Genomic DNA, 12,250 nt, shown 5'->3' with positions numbered 1-12,250 from the left:
GAAAAAAAAGCAAAACAAAATGGAACCTGAAAGCCTAAAATCTGTCTGAACCTGGGTTTGGGCGTTTTCTCATGCTAGGTTTAAATGTGCCTTGGAGTCACACACACAATGTATGTGCCCATATGTGACCAGAAAAATTGATTGTATATGACAGCCAATGGAAGTCTTTCTTTCATATTGCACACCAATTGAAGCCAATACTTGTGTATGAAAAGTTAAACATCCTTGTTGTCTCATTGGCTGGCCATTCAGGTCTCTTTCCACGTGCTAGCATTTCCCTAAATGTATGCACAGCAGACGGCAGCCATCACGACTCATGAACCACTCTGTCCTTGATTAAATTCCTCCCAACGTCTGAGGGTGTGTACACACTCCAGTTTGCTTTGCGTCCAGTGCACTCTCATTGCCGTTTTGGAAAGTGGCACCAGTGCCAACAACAACAGCAGCATTTATTCTGTACCTATTCTGATGTTTCCCCTGTAATCAGCTAATGGCAGCTGTAGTTCAGCAACATCTTCAGGGCCAAAGGTGCCAAAGGTCTCCCGCTCCTGATCCACCCTAACAACGGTAGATCTTGGGGTCTCAAAATTCAGCAGCACCTTGTGCAACACCAAGATTCAGCACCCCCTACCTCTCATGCTCCATTCTAAAGTATAGCTGAGGCATCCTAACCCTGGCGGCACCCGCCGAGGCTCTGCGCCCAGCCCAACTCCTAGGAGCTGAGGTCCCTTCTCTCTCCCCCCCCCCCCCATAAAATATTGGAGACCAGTTGATGCACATTGCCATTCTAATGATGTGGGCGCACTGCAACATATGATCAATTGTGTGTGGCGGGGCTTACATGCCCCCCCATATTTTATTCAAGTTGGCACCCTTGGCACCCAAACGGGTTGTGCTCCCCTAAATCCACCTCTTAACACCGTGGTTGTAATAGCACAGTGACAGAGAGGCAGTGGAATTTCATCAGTACAGTGGTACCTCGGGTTACATACGCTTCAGGTTACAGACTCCGCTAACCCAGAAATATTACCTCAGGTTAAGAACTTTGCTTCAGGATGACAACAGAAATCGTGCTCCGGCAGCAGGAGGCCCCATTAGCTAAAGTGGTGCTTCAGGTTAAGAACAGTTTCAGGTTAAGAATGGATTAAGTACTTAACCTGAGGTACCACTGTAGATGCTTTCCCCATTATTACACCCCCCAGGGTGAAAAAAATATTGAGGGGGGGTGTCAGGTAAGCCCGGCCCCACATATCTCCTGGTATGCCCCACGGAGAGCCTCAAGGTCCATAAATAGCAACACCCTAGAGGTCCCCGGCCCTAAGGAAGTCAGATTAGCCTCAACCAGAGCCAGGGCCTTCTCAACTCTGGCTCCGGCCTGGTGGAACGCTCTGCCTCATGAGACCAGGGCCCTGCGGGATCTGATTTCTTTCCGCAGGGCCTGTAAGACAGAGTTGTTCCGCCTGGCCTTTGGCTTGGAGCCAATTTGATTCCCTCCGCCTCTTTCTTTTTCCTTTCTCCTCCTGTGAAGAGGCTGCATCCTAATGTTTTAATGTTGTATTTTAATCTTGTTTTTTAAATTGTATTTTAATCAACTTGTTTTTATTATTGGTTGTTAGCCGCCCTGAGGAGGCTGGGGAGGGCGGCATATAAATAAAATTATTTATTAATTATTATTATTATTATTATTATTAATCACATGACACGGTGCGCACAAACACTATTTGAATGGCAGTGCACACCACATGTTGAATTTCTACCTGCTGTTGCCAGCGCAGGAGCCCTGGCAAGAAGCGAAGGGGGAGAAGTCAAAGCGCTGCGGAGGCGTCGTCGGAGGGCGGGAAGGGGCCGCGTCCCAACCATTTCTTCGAGGGTGGCGCCTCCTCCCGCCTTGTCCGCACGGGCTCTTCCCGCCTCTTGCCTTGCAGCCGCGCCTGCCGAAGGCGTCGCTAAAGAGCATCTGCCCGGGAACAGGAAGGAGCCTCCCTCAAAGCTGCCGAGGCGGCGGCGGCGGCGACGAAACTAGGCAGCCTACGAGCAAGTGGCGCTCTCTGGACTTCGCCGGGAAGCGGAACGGAGCCCCGCGGGGGGACGCAGCTGGACCGGTTTCTTCTCCCGCGCGCGGAGCTGAGCGAGGTGATGGGGCTGCTGCTGTTGCAGGGGCGATGCTTTCTCTCCCCCCCCCCCCTTGCGGGAAGGGAAGATTTAGGTTGAGATGAAATCTCCAGCCGATGTGAATGGAAATGTCCGCGCCTGGCACTTCCATGGGGTGGAGAGGGAATGGGGTTAAAACGCTGTGCGCGCGTTTTAAAAGATCAAGAGAAATCAGAAGGTTGCGTTTCGCAGGGCAGCAGAGTCCGGTGTATTTGGCTTGCTAGGCTTATAGACGTATGAAAGGGGTCGGTCTCGCTGTGGGCAGGATTCCTGCATTGCGGGGGGTTGGACTAGATGACCCTGGAGGTCCCTTTTCAGCTCTGCAGGATTTCTGTGAGGGGTTCAAGTGAAAGGAGCGGCTGAATACCATGCGGAGTCTGACCGCTCCGCGCGTTTGTTTGTGTGTGAGAGATAAAGCAGAATTGAAATACAGACAAAATTGGGGAAACAAATCCCTCCACACATGTTTTTTCCCCATTCGGTTTTGTGAGATACACAAGATGTTACGATCTTTCTTTTGCCAGGATGTTGGCTGTAGTCCAGACTCTTCGCTGGGTTCCCAGTGCTTAGGTTCTGCCAGGAAAAAGAGGTCTTTCTCTTGAAAGACCCATCATCATGTTAAGGCCAAAGTCTACAACTTACAGCTGGGAGTTAATAGCCACATGCTGTCTTTTACTAACCAGCTGTGAAGTCCAGCCCCACCATTATGGTGAAACATTATCATACAAAGTTAGCAACATGGTCATGCCATGTAACTCAAGGATTTTTGTAATGTTTATTTTAAAATATTAGTTTCGGTCTTCTGGTACAATCGTAACATGTGAGGAAAGGGTAGGATTTGTCCTGTAAGATGCTTATTTTCATCTTCTAAGAGACCTTAGTACAAAAAAGGAGGAGGACTAGTTTTTCAAGACATCCTGTGGCACCTTAAATATGAAGTGTGATAACCAAATGTTTGTCATATTCAGAGGTGGCCCACTGAAATCATTTCACATTGAAGTAACTAAGAACTGCTTTCATTCACTATACAGTGAATGTTTGGGATATATTACTTCTCAATAGCTCTTTTCAATACAATCTGTGATTTCTTTCTTGGGTGACTAAAGCGTTAACATGCTTCAACAACTTCCCTTAATATTAAGTCATGAAAATGCCTGTAAAATTCTCACGGAACTAGGAACGCCCATTTTTTCTTCCTCCTGGGGCAAGAAAGTGATTCCTGAAATCAAAACACATAAAACATCTCTCCAGTTTAAAAAAGCCTCATAGCTGAAATTTTAATTAATATTTCATATGCCATTCTATCCTCATGTTTACATGTGTTTTTCTTCTATTATCTTCCCCCGCCATATTATTCCAGTGGAAATAATACTGCTGAAGACAGAAAGGGTGAGAGATGCAAGCAGAGAAACATTCTGTGATTTTCATATGCTAACCATTTGCATTTTATACAGGGATGTAATTTCAAAATGTTATCTAACAGTTTATGCAGAAAGAATGACATATTTAATATCTGCAATATGACCTCTCCATACAGTGGAGGAAGAAATGGATTTGATGTTGAGCCCTGGATAACCATTTGCCCCTTTACTCAGAGTGATCCATGTAGATGCAGAATTCTGCATGAGGGATACTGCAGTTGCCTGATTAATTTTTCACCTTTAAGATGCAATATTCATTAGTAGTATTAATATTAATATACCTAACCTTTTACCTTAAGGTTTCTAGAATAGTAGATGAATTGAGAAAATGATTTACTCAAAGGTATCATCTGAGCAGACATACATAGGACCGTGTCTGTCAAATGAGTATTTTCCAGTATGTGCAGGACTGCTGTTTTACAATGCAATCCTATGCATTTCACTAAAAACCAATTGAGCTCAATGATGTTTAATCTCATGTGAATTTATACAGGATTGCAACCTTAATCTTCATAGGTAAGAGTTCTATAAAATGTTAGCCCTACTCAAAGCAGAGCCATTCAAATTAATGGGCATGATTAACATAGGTTCATTATTTTCAATGGGTCTAGCCTACTTAGGTAGGGACACAGGTGGCGCTGTGGGTTAAAGCCTCAGCGCCTAGGGATTGCTGATCGAAAGGTCGGCGGTTCGAATCCCTGCGGCGGGGTGCGCTCCCGCTGCTCGGTCCCAGCGCCTGCCAACCTAGCAGTTCGAAAGCACCTCCGGGTGCAAGTAGATAAATAGGGACCACTTACCAGCGGGAAGGTAAACGGCGTTTCCGTGTGCGGCTCTGGCTCTGGCTCTGGCCAGAGCGGCGATGTCACGCTGGCCACGTGACCCGGAAGTGTCTCCGGACAGCGCTGGCCCCTGGCCTCTTAAGTGAGATGGGCGCACAACCCCAGAGTCTGTCAAGACTGGCCCGTACGGGCAGGGGTACCTTTACCTTTACCTTAGCCTACTTAGTCTTGTCTTAGTTGAATGCAACCTTAAGAGTCTGCATCAGTTACACATTAGGCTTACACGATAGATGGAATTTGTTGTGTCAGTTCACATTTTGCAATACTGGCAAAAAATATCAGTGGTTTCCAGTTAGCTAAGTCCTGTGGACTCCCTCTTTTTCCAAAGGCAAGACATGGACCCCCTTCCTTTGAAAATGTTGATACCTCTATTGTAGTTTTTGCTATGTGAATGGGGCACAGGTTCACTCGGGTCTACAGACCACCAATTAGGAACCACTGATCTATATAATAGAAGAGTAAAACACTTGATATTTATCCTGTTTTCTATTGGTTGAATGCTTTGTTTGAATTGAATTAATAGGGGTGAAAGTCTTCATCTTATTTAATGGTTAGCAGAAGTGTATTTGATTTGTGGTCACAGAGTTTGGTGTGGTTTCTTATTGAACTTGGTTATAGGAAAACCCGAGACCTTGGTTATTGGAAAACATATAAATGATTTATTTTAAAGAAATAAATCCGTGCAGCTTTCAAATCAAATCCTACAGGGAGGAGGGTGATTAGTAGGAAAAGAAATACCGGTAATTTTATCCATCTTTTCATCTTGATTCTGCAACTCCTAATTACATCAGCAAAATCTATCGACTTTTTTCTTAGGGTTAGTGGGTGTAATGAAAGCTACCATGTCAAGGGTTATGTTATAACATGTTGGAGTTCTGTCTTCTTGTAAGTCAGCTTGGCCTTGCTTGTTAAGGCTTTACTAAACCACATTATTTGTTTGTATAGTACTATGCCAACACACTCTTAGAATAGGAAAGCTGCATAATTGGGCACACACATTTGGATTTATTTCTATTTGTGAACTGCCAAAACCAGCATGCAGGCATCTCCAATGAAAATGAAGATTAAAAATGAGTTTGACCTTAATTAGCAATATCAACAAAAATTAGAATTGAGGGTCACCAGAAATGAACCCAAAGGTGTTGTTTGACAGGCATATCTAACTATAAAATTATATCAGGTTGTGTTTTTTTAATATAAAAAACCCAGATTAATAAATATTTAAGCTGATTAGTTGCCTGTCACCCAAAGGTCTCCAAGCAACTAATATTAAAGAAAAAGATGTGCAAATACATCATACGATAAAAAAAGGGAAAATCATATAATATGCTAATATTTCATTCAACATGTGGGAAAACAAAAACAACAAACCAGCCCCCTACATAGTACTAAAAAACAATTTGCAATACTGAAACAAAAAAACAAGGCAATACTCCCACCCACTAACTAGCAGATAAACAAAAACTCATCCCTCTTCCCTAGCTCAAATGACAATTCACATGGAGTCAACAACTCCCCCACTAGTTACCAGTTCATTTCTGGGCCTAATTCAAGGTGCTCACCCCACCCAGAAGGCAGGTCGCTTCCTGCAAATCAATGGTGAGTGGATCCAGGGTCTTCCAGGATGGTCTGGCATCTCTCACCTTCCTTCAGGGGGAAGCCAAGCAAAGCAGGGAGCTGGTGGCAGAAGTTTTACCTGTTTTGCTGTGGTTCTGGCTACTCCTCTCCTGCTGCTGCTTGGGGTTCTTCCATCAAGGAATCTTGGCAATCAAGGTTTGTTGACGGTATTGTTACATATCTTGACACCCCCTACTCCCCATCACAGCTTAAGGGTTTTGGGTTTTCTGAGGACAGAGGATGATTACTAAATCTGTTTACATTTGTGGTGTAGATCTGCGCTAATAGCAGGGAATGGTAATCATTGATAAGTGATGATACAGCGATTGCAGTTACAGCAAGATTCTTTCATGCCATTAAAATGTAGTATCTTGGAAAACGTATTTCTCCATTACCTTTGTGTAAGTTTTTTTTAATGATAATAATAACTTCCATTGCCAAATAGGTGCACCTCTCCCTCTGACCCAGTTCAGATATAATGTCAAACCATAGTTTAGTTTAATAAGAATGAGTTGCAGTGACCACAGGTGTTCCCACTCCCTTCCCCTCTCTTCCCTGCATGCACACAAGTTAAATGCACACAAATAGCGGGCTTTCTGTACATACATCTGAAGTCATCTTGTAAACTAAAGTTGCCATAGGATGGCATTTGGAAAAGTGAAAAAATGCCAGTGTTTTTAGTTTAATTATAACCTAACCAGCCTTTAACAGCACCTCCTTTAATGGATATTTCTATAAGGGCAGAACAGAAGAATATGCTGGAGCTTAGATATGGGCTTCATTTATATGTGAATCCTAGTTGTATAAATTCACTGCATACCATCAACATACTCCCATGCCAAAAGAAGTCTCTGGTTTAACCACCCCTTTAATTATGTCAGTGTTTTAATGTCACTGTGCTCCTTTGGATAGATGTATATCAAGTTTTAACATTCATTTTCCAGAATGGGTGGGAGAGAAAGAAGCCAAAACATTTCAGAATTGTTCTGCCCGTCTGCTTACAACTTGTCTGTACTAGCAGCAGAGGACCTCCTCATTTGTGAAGGAATAGAATAATTAATCATTTGGCTTTTTCTTTTTCCTTTTTCTTAATAGGCTAAAGAACGCACAAGCCACCATGTGGGGAACCCTCCAATCCATTTTAGGAGGTGTAAACAAACACTCAACCAGCATTGGGAAGATATGGCTCACTGTCCTCTTCATTTTCCGTGTCATGATCCTTGTGGTGGCTGCAGAAAATGTCTGGGGAGACGAACAGTCAGATTTCACTTGTAACACTCTACAACCTGGGTGCAAAAATACCTGCTATGATGATTATTTCCCAGTTTCTCATATTAGACTTTGGGCTCTCCAGCTTATCTTTGTGTCTACCCCTGCCCTTCTGGTGGCAATGCATGTTGCCTACAGAAGGCATGAGAAGAAACGGAAATACCGACATGGGGAGAAAATTGACCTTGAAAGTCTGAAAACCCAGAAGTTCCACATCGAAGGACCCTTATGGTGGACATACACCAGCAGCCTCTTCTTCCGAATTATCTTCGAAGCGACATTCATGTACATATTTTATCACATGTACGATGGGTACCGTATGCCTCGTGTAGTGAAATGCACTGATTTTCCTTGCCCAAATACAGTAGATTGCTTTATTTCTCGTCCCACTGAGAAAACTGTATTTACTATTTTCATGCTGGCTGTGTCAGGCATTTGCATGCTCCTAAATGTACTTGAGTTGTCTTATTTGATACTAAAGTCTTGCATGAAGAAGTCTCAGCCCAAGAAACCACTGCCCAATCATTAGATGTTTGTATGTCATGTATCTATTTTGCATTGCTCAAAAGCTCATCTGTTTTTAATTAAACTATAGTAAATTACACACCTTCTAAATAGTGGGAGTCCATCTTATTTAACCCACAGTGCAGGGATTCTTTTATCAGTACAGGCTGATAATACCCAAATACATCTAATTACAAAGCTAGTATTTTGACTATTAAACAGCTCCTTTTTTGCTCCTTTGGGCGAGAAGCGCGCACAGCCTCAAACATCATGATTCTTTATCAGGTGTTTTATTCTCAGGACTCAGGATAAGTAACAATTATTTCCCTAATTACTTTACCCCCTCAACTTACTGCAGTTAGTTTTAGCTATGATTTACAAACCTGGTTTATTCAGATAAATCATGGTTTGAAGTTGGCATGTTTATACAAACCATAGTTAAAACCAACCACAGTTTGTCCCAGTTTAAATTTAACAACAGACCATGGTTAGTTGAAAACAATACTGAATGCTTCCAATTTCCTTCCAGAGGAGGAGAGCAAACTCAAGGCTCACTCACTTCCATAATCAGAGGCAGCCTGCCTCCTCTGAATACCATTTGTGGGGGAGCAGTGGGACAGGGCTATGATGCTCATGCCCAACCTATGTCTTTCACATAGGTGTCTAGAAATAGGATGTAGGGCTACATAAGCCTTTAGTCTGATACAGGAGAGTTTTTCTCATTTGCTCTTACACAGCACACTAAACCACAGTTTAGCCATGTTACATCTGCAAACAGCCACTCTTGAACATGCTGTGCAAACCCTGACTGCCTTATATAATCCTTACCAGGGTTTAATGGGACTTGAAGCTCTAAAAATCATATATTTAATATGCATTTCCCTTTGTTGAGATGTAAATGCCATCAAATTGCTCTGTAACAGTTTTGATCACCACACTCAGCGTACGTTTTGGTGGACTAGAGTGTGCTTCAGATGCACACTGTTCCATGCCTCTGATGAAATGGACTCCAGTCTGTGAAAACCTGTGGTATGATAAAGTCTGTTAGTCTTTAATGTGCTATGATATTCTTGGTTTTTATTAATCTGGTGGCAACAGAACTGGGCATACCACATAAGAGCTGCCTATGTGAATAAATTGTGGAGAAACTATAGCTGAGTTCTGCCACTACTTTGTTACTATTTAAAATGTGCCTTTCACTTGATGTAGGAAGAAAGCCAATTCTGTCCTTTAAAAAGTTCTGAATATATATATATATATATATATATATATATATATATATATATATATGACACCGTGTTGGAAGAAATTATTGTACAGCTATTATGAGCAGTTTCAGGAAACCACAAAGATATATCAGGATTAGCTAGAACAAGTAATTCTGTCTCCCTGAGAACATCCTTAATCCAACTATGACAAACAGGAACTTTGGTGTGTTTCATGCTTCTGCATGTTGAATGCGTAATTGAATGAATGACTGCCAAAAGAACATTCTGCTACTCAATGGTCAGTACTACAAAATATATTATTTGTATGAATGACACTTTTTTCCTAATTATCCTGTACTCATAAATAAATCACATTTGTCATGCCTTCAGTTTTGTTACTTGAAGGGTTTGTGGGTATGCTATGTTTATACCAAAAGTGAGTGGAAAATATAGTGCCACTTGTAACAGTGCAAAACGCCTGCAAATATGGACATTTCAAATTTATAAATAGGTCACTAGTTTTGTAAATAGTTCAAACGAATTGCTTAAACACTCTCATTATTACAAAAGACAAATGTGGTCACCCCATACTCTCTCATGCATATTCTCACATCCGCACACACAGGCCCTCTGCTCAGCTGGTGCATGGTCAATGCTGCCTTTTGCTCATCAAATGATGACTGAGGAGTGGGCAGTTGACATTACCTTCAAAGTTTTGGGCTTCGTACACCCCAGCAAGGTCTTGAGGGGCTGGAAAAATTTGCTGTGGTGGTGGATCAGTGGGCTTTGCCTTCATTTTTAAAGTATTTAAAGCACAGAAAAGGTATCATAGGGCGTGTTTACCCACTAACCCTGCCTCAGCATCACATAAGCTGTGAAGTTATGTGACCTTCCCAGGGACTTTCTGGATCAGCATGTATAGCACACCAGGTGTTAAATACTGGGGAAATATGGATCAATGGAACTGGCAAGGGCATGCAACCAAATATTTGAGCTGCCCCAGTTGCTGTAAGCTAAATTCTGCTGAAATGCTGCCTTAAACAACACCCTCAAAAACACCCACTCAAAATACCCACATAATCTGACCTACAATCAGAGGGGTGACCAGAACACACCTTGGAACTTGGCTTGTGACCTTTATACGGAGTCAGACCACTGCTCCATTTAGTCTTGCATCATCTACTCTGTTGGGCAGAAGTTCTCCAGGTGCTTAGGCTTTCCCTTCCCTGCCCCCTAAGTAATTTTAACCTGGAGATGCCAAGAACTAAGCGCAAGACTCCCATAAAGTCCTCGACCCAGTAAGTGTTAGAAATTAATCAAACCTCCTGAATCCCTGCATCGAGGATGGCTTCCTCTTGAAGTAATCACCTGGGAGATGAGCCATTAAGGAAGAAGAAGAGGAGTTTGGATCTGATATCCCGCTTTATCACTACCCGTAGGAGTCTCAAAGCGGCTAACATTCTCCTTTTCCTTCCATCCCCTACAACAAACACTCTATGAGGTGAGTGGGGCTGAGAGACTTCAGAGAAGTGTGACTAGCCCAAGGTCACCCAGCAGCTGCATGTGGAGGAGCGGGGAAGCGAACCCGGTTCACCAGATTACGAGTCTACCGCTCTTGGTGGCCAGCTATGAGTTAGAAGACAACGTGAGAGTTTGAAGCAGAGTCTTTAGGGTTGGCTGTGGTGTGACCTATAGGAAAAAAGGTTGCAGGTTGCTAAAGAGAGAGAGTCCAAGTACGGTGGGTTGATTTCTGTTTTAACCCAAGGCTGTGGCTATAGGAGAAACAAGACTCTTTTGGGGTGCTGATGCTGTGAACCTCTCAATCATAGGCTCAGGTTGTATATATGTGTAAATAAACCATATATCATAAAGACACCACAGTCTCCACTGTTTCATTTCCTAAAGGAAACACAATCCCTGGGTGAACGCCTGGAACCCCTGGAATCTCGCACCACTGGGGTGGCGTGCAACAACAGCTACAACATTTATTCATGATAAGAATATATTGACACTTAGAATCTGTGACATTTGAAACAGGACTTTTTGTTTGAACCTTTCAAACATGCAATCATTACACTTTGCTGCCACAATCACAAGGAACAGAAAGTTGCTTTTTAAAAAAAGAAGGAAACCGAATCTCAAGATTCTCACAGCCCTTAGTGAGTTGTACTGAGCTGACTTGCCACCTCTTGTTTCAAATATCAGATTTCATTCTGTACAAACATCTTATGTAAACTTGCAGAAACCACCCAAACTTGCTATGCCTATACTCTGCTTACTTATCCACAAAGACTACATAGTGTGCCTTGAACAATTCTTTTTTTAAATGATCCTTTCACATGGTCTTCATGCATGTGAAATGCCTTCAACATGCTACACAAATATCAATTAGCACCATTGTTAATTATTTCTAGCCAAAAGACAGTATTGACAATTGTAATAGCTGTCCATGTTAGGGTGAAACTGATTAAGTATCACCCCAAACTATGTGAGGCATGGGTAATGTGATATCCCTCCCTCGATCCTATTATTTTAAAAGAGGGGAAAGAGAATCAATTGAGTTAAAACTGTACAATTATTGCACTAAAATTAATAATATGGAAAAGTTCTTATTATTCTTCTCTAAGTCTTTCTCAACAGTTGAACTTTGTCTGCATTTGTAAAAGAAATTGTTTGCAATTTGTAGGTGGGGTAGTCTGATAACCGAAATCAATCATAACCACAACTTACCGGTACTTACTTATTCACTTATTTATTTGGCCGCAGATTAACACATGTAGTTTTACCAAGTCTTTTCCCATTTCAAAATTATAACATCACACTTCTTTAAACATCTGGCTATGTTTCTCTTCCAGCTATTGGCTTGATTCTGACAGTTTTGCAACCTTTAGACCACGGCCTAAGTGTTTTGAATTGTCATACTGCCACCTGCTGTTTATGAGCACCATTCGCAATCTATATTAATTCCAAAAGCCATAGGCTTCAGTGTCAAACACACTAGGGATGAAGACTCACTGAACAGAAGGGGCTTACTAGAACACACCCAAGGCAGGACATCAGATGCCATCTATTGCTAGGCTCCTAATACACTCTGGAAAAAGTTGGGATTGAGATGGGACTCATACTCCCCTCTTCAGTACTACTTCTGACAAGGTTCTGATTCACTTCTCACCTTCCCAACCCTGTCCAGACACCCTCATGTTGACTAACGGTTTTCCCCACCTACATAAAGAAACCACCA

At 42.4% G+C, this 12,250-nt stretch overlaps 1 long non-coding RNA gene and 1 pseudogene across 3 annotated transcripts; one reads left to right on the top strand and one right to left on the bottom strand.

The window, feature by feature from the left end:
* Positions 1-1,970: 1,970 nt before the first annotated feature.
* On the top strand, positions 1,971-9,396 carry LOC307215035 (gap junction beta-2 protein pseudogene; annotated as a pseudogene). Of its 2 annotated transcripts, XR_013843993.1 has the most exons (3): positions 1,971-2,133; positions 7,124-8,412; positions 8,469-9,396. The product of XR_013843993.1 is annotated as a gap junction beta-2 protein pseudogene (transcript). The 2 variants fall into 2 exon arrangements; XR_013843994.1 differs by having other exon boundaries at positions 7,124-9,396.
* On the bottom strand, positions 8,104-10,405 carry LOC307215109. Its single transcript, XR_013838270.1, has 2 exons — positions 10,163-10,405; positions 8,104-10,090 (listed from the first exon to the last, which is right to left on the bottom strand). It is a non-coding gene; the product is annotated as an uncharacterized lncRNA (long non-coding RNA).
* Positions 10,406-12,250: the final 1,845 nt, after the last annotated feature.

Source organism: Podarcis cretensis (assembly GCF_951804945.1).
Source record: "Podarcis cretensis genome assembly, chromosome: 4".
Lineage (NCBI taxonomy): Eukaryota > Metazoa > Chordata > Lepidosauria > Squamata > Lacertidae > Podarcis > Podarcis cretensis.
The sequence above is the reverse complement of the archived record's forward strand: the minus strand, read 5'-3'. Positions and strand labels throughout refer to the sequence as shown.